Source organism: Prionailurus bengalensis, chromosome B3 (genome assembly GCF_016509475.1).
Source record: "Prionailurus bengalensis isolate Pbe53 chromosome B3, Fcat_Pben_1.1_paternal_pri, whole genome shotgun sequence".
NCBI lineage: Eukaryota > Metazoa > Chordata > Mammalia > Carnivora > Felidae > Prionailurus > Prionailurus bengalensis.
The window spans coordinates 60,356,944-60,361,928 of NC_057355.1; the positions used below are offsets into that span (position 1 = coordinate 60,356,944).

At 40.8% G+C, this 4,985-nt stretch overlaps 1 pseudogene; it reads right to left on the reverse strand.

The window, feature by feature from the left end:
• LOC122467634 lies at window positions 1-2,928 on the reverse strand (annotated as a pseudogene).
• Window positions 2,929-4,985: the final 2,057 nt, after the last annotated feature.

A 4,985-nucleotide genomic window follows, 5' to 3' on the forward strand; every position in this document is an offset into this window, starting at 1 on the left:
AGTTGGGTTAGGGAGGAGTGGAGAGTGATGGCTTCCTTAATAAGTATGGAGTTTCTTTTTTTTGTTTTTCAACACATGTATACAAAACTGTTGTTAAGGTAACAGTCTAGTGGAATAAGACAAGGCAGATTTCATTGCTGTGTTAAATCTCATGTTAAGTAAGTTTTGACTAGTCATTTGCAATCTGATTTCTGAAAACATGGAGTAGAAATCCAGAATCATTGGGAGATAAATCTCAATGATAACATTAATTTACTTACACTCAAATAATTCTCTAAACAGTCACAGCCCAATTTTACAACAAGATGTGCAACAAGCAGAGAAGGAAAAGGACAAACATTGCAAATAAGTTCTTGTCCTTTGGTGGCACAAGTTCTCAGAAGTTACTCTCATCCAAATCCTTCTGTTTCTTCAATAGCAAATAACAGCTTTTCCTTCAGTTGCTCATAGCTCTTGTAGGGTGGCAGGTCCAGGTGGTTAAAACAGGTATGACTTCTGGGTAACCAGTTTTCTTTCCCAACTTTTTCAGTGCAGAATTTCTGTGGTCATTTCTCCCCATGAGGTCAGCAAATCCTCCAACTGGCAATCAGCAGATTCCAGTAACAAACTGCAGAAGTCTCATTCTCTTCTCATTATCAATTTCTTTAACAAACTGCCCAAACCACATAATTTGTTTGCTTGTCCTAGTGTAATGATGGTAGATGGCATGTCTTCGCCAGTCATTCAAATGAATCTCTTGCATTCCACATAAAAGGACCTCTAATTCCTTTGCATCAAAGTATTGCAAATATTTCCGGGAAGAATTTCATTAAAGCCCTCAGAGAAAGCTTGTGTCTGTTCTTCAACACCTCGAGACAACTTCCATTCAGTTACCATTCTGATATTTTCCTCTTCATTTTCTTCCGTCACAAGAATATTGCCACCATTAGGTTTCAAATCATGACTCTTGATTTCACCTAAAATTTCTTTATCGACAGAGAAGTACATTTCCAAACCACGTTCCTCAATATTGTTTTCTTTAACCCAGATGAGAGAATTGTAAAATTCTGGAGCAATAGATTCTAAATCCTTGAGTTCAAGTGGTTTGTTCAATATATGCTTATAGAATGGAAAAAAAAAAAAAAAACTAAAAACCTGTGTCTATGAATTTCCCATGGAACAAAGCCATGGCAATAAGCCTGCCAATAAAACAAAAATATTTCAGGTGATCTGGATTGATGTAAGAAGCAGGATTAATCTGCAAGCAGTAGTTATCCTTCCCTGTATATTCAAACAGGCAATACATGGGGTTCAACACCTCGTTTGACAAAACAAAGAACCTCTCTCTTGCTACACCTCCATAATCTAAACCTTCTTTTCCTGGAAAAATCACCCACAAATGTCTTCGCAGATCTTGGGGATTGAAGCTCATTATCTGCTGAAAGGAATCTTCAAACAATGTTTTTCTTGTCCCTGTAATCTTTATGTGCTGTGGCATCGCAAGTTGCTGACACCAGAACCGGAAATACTGAGCATTTGCCTTGAAGTCCCGTACATAGGCTATCGGTGGTCTATTGTCTAGAGCAGATTTTCCAGTGCGGGGGTCAATATAGGTGGTTGTTCTTCTATTGTGGTCCACAAAATATGGAATTCCATCTACTGTGAATCTCATTTCCCAGCCTTCAGGTAAGAGCTTTTCATTTAATTTACCTTGACTTCTGGGGTCCTCCCATTGTGTAATACAAGAGTTGTGGTTGACAAAATATACTCTACCATTGCCGTCTGTTCTCTTCTCCCATCCGGGAGGCAGGGAAAGAAGGGGATCAAATTCTTTATTTTGCGATGTAGTAAACAAATCCTGATTCCCATAAATGAATCTCTGGTTAAACTGCTGCATTGCTCCTTGAAGCTGACTACATTGGAGCTGCCAATGTTCATAGTTCCAGATGGATTCCAATGTTGGCCTCTGCCATGTTGTTGTTCTTGTGAAATTGTCAACATAATAAATATGTCCCATGTTGTCAACCCACTGTTCCCAGCCAGGAGGTAGAGGTTCTGGTCTATTCCACATTGTTCTTCTTTCAAAATGATCTATGTAGTAAACTCGCCCATGCTGGTCCACTCTCTGCTCCCAGCCACATGGTAGGGTATCTTGAGGTACAGGATTTAATGGCCTAGGGCCTGAGCCTCCAGATATATTAAGAGGAATTATTAATCCAGATGTTGCTCCTTCAGATATATTTCAATTTATATTTGTTGGTGGCAGAGAGCCCATACTGGATCCATCATTTTCAGAAGTGGCAGATGGTGAACCATTGACAGATACTGGTCTACATGGGGTAAGTGGAGGTGGTCGTGAAGGTCTGGGAGGCCTAGAAGGTTTAAAACCGCCATTTGAGAGTGATGGAGAATTATTCCCATTGACCTTCCTATTTTCACCAGTCCCTGAATCCTCAGGTTCATCTGATCCATTTGGATGTGTTTTTGCTTCATCCTTGGGTCTGGAGACATCATTAGTCTGTGAAACACATTCTGAACATGTAGTTTCACCATTGGTAACAACTTCAGACTCTAACTGCAGCCCATCAAGACAAACTGACAAGTCTCCTATTGTCTCTGTTGGCTCTTTGTAACTTACAAGCTGTAAAGTCACAACTATTTTCTCAAGTTTCATGTTGTTTGACTTTAAGGTTTCAAAGATATCTAATGCAGCAGTTCCCAACAAAACATCAGATTTCAGTGTCTGATGACTCCACACACGAAAATGTAATTTCCCTCCTCCAGCTGAGGCAAGTCTCTCCATTTGGGATCTGGGTCCCACTCCCCATATCTTTTCAAAAGTTCTTCTTTCAGTTAACCCAGAAACCATAAAACAATATTTGTGGCCCATGGATGGATCCTGTGTTTGGCTCATATAGACTTTTTTCCCTTTTGAAGAAAAATGTACTTACTATAAGGAAAAATGAAAGATAAAAATCCATCCTTTTTAGTGTATAATTCCACAAGTTTTGACCAACACCTACATTTGTGTGCATACTAGCATCACAATCAAGAACACTGCCCTCACCCCCCTCCCCCAACTCCTCTTGCCTCAGGCAAATATTCAGAAGGAGCCTGTACTCTCCATTCTCTGCAGTTCCTGCCACTCTATTTCCTATATCCCATTGCCTCAAGCATTTAGGTTACTTACTAAGGCCCCTGGATATTTGAGTCTGAAGTCCCTGGATTATTCCTCCTCTTTCCTACATCTTTTAGCCAATCGCCTCCTACTCATTCTTTCCTATCAACACCTAATCTCGCTCAGTTCCCCTCTGTTAAGGAAAAGCTCTCCTTTAGCCTCTCCAGATGCTACCCTTCCCTCACAACCAAACTTCTTAAAAGAGTTGTTATTTGGGGACTCCCTGGTCAAATTCCCCCTTATTAGCTCAAAGTTCTCCTGATACTCACTATATAGGTAAGACTTTTTTCTATTTCTTTGGGGGAAAAAAACCAAAAAACAAAAGCAAGTTATACCAAGATAACTGCATCTTTCTCAGATGGCAAATTTTTCATGTTGCCCCCAATGGAACATATAACACTGTTTCAGAATTTTGATAAGACATTTTTACCCAAATCATGCCAACTTGTTCTCTTATGTTAAAATTATAAATAGTGAAAGACCTGCCCACTGACGTGGGCTCAAGTGGGGGAATAGGTTTAGATTCTATGTTATATCTACAAATAATTTCTGCTTCCATTGTCTCTCTGAAAAAATCACCCAGTATGAGAAACCCTGTGTCTTTTCTCCCATAAAATGAGAGATCTGGATTGACTTGCATATTTGGAAAAGAAAAGAGAGAGAGAGAAAAAAAGCTAATCCTTCCATCTCATTCACAGAGGGTTGAAACAAAGGTGGGTAATACTTAAATGTTACTGAATATTGTTTTGAGTAAAAAATAAAGGAACAGTGAAAAAATTCTCAACTGGCCTCTGATTCTTGTTGTTCTGAAATTCTCACTTCACTGGATATTTTTAAAAGAATGAAAGGAATGCCTGGGTGGCTTTGTTGGTTAGGCCACCAAAGACCTTGATCTCAGCTCAGGTCTTCACCTTAGTTGTGAGTTCGAGCCCCATGTTGGGCTCCATGATGGCTGTGGAGCCTACTTAAAAAGAAAGAAAGAAAAGAAAAGAATGAAAAGGAAACCTGGCACAAGGGAAGTCCATCCCAACTCTGTCCACATTCACTGGATCCATTTCCTCGCCTGCCAGGCAGTCCTCTGCTCTCTCCAATATCCTCTCTTCTCCCACCATCTTGCTGTTAAAATCTTTCTCCTGAAGGTCCAATTGTCTCCATACCACAAGCTGATGGACACTTTTCAGACTTCATGTTACTTGATGGCTTAGCAGCACTGCATACTGGTAAGCATTTCCTTTTTCTTGAGACACCCTTTCTCTTTGGCTTCTTGGGATAACCACTTCCTGCTTTTCCTGCTACCTCTCTGGCTGCTGTTCAGCCTCCATGGGCATCTTCCTCCTCTACCCACCCTTTTTTTTTTTTTTTTTAATTTTTTTTTTTCAACGTTTATTTATTTTTGGGACAGAGAGATACAGAGCATGAACGGGCGAGGGGCAGAGAGAGAGGGAGACACAGAATCGGAAACAGGCTCCAGGCTCTGAGCCATCAGCCCAGAGCCTGACGCGGGGCTCGAACTCACGGACCGTGAGATCGTGACCTGGCTGAAGTCGGACGCTTAACCGACTGCGCCACCCAGGCGCCCCATCTACCCACCCTTTAAATGATGGTGTTCTTCAAAGATTCATTCTAGGTGCTCTTCTCACTCTACAATCTTCCCCACGTGCACACATCCAAACCCTCAGCTCCAATGACTGTTTTCTTATGTCTCACATCCAGACTTCTCCTCAAAGCTCCAAATTCATCTGTTCAACAGCCTAATTAGCCTCTCTGTTAAATGTCTAAAGAGCATCTCAAACTCAATCACAAATCCTGAGCCTGACCCCTATTCTGA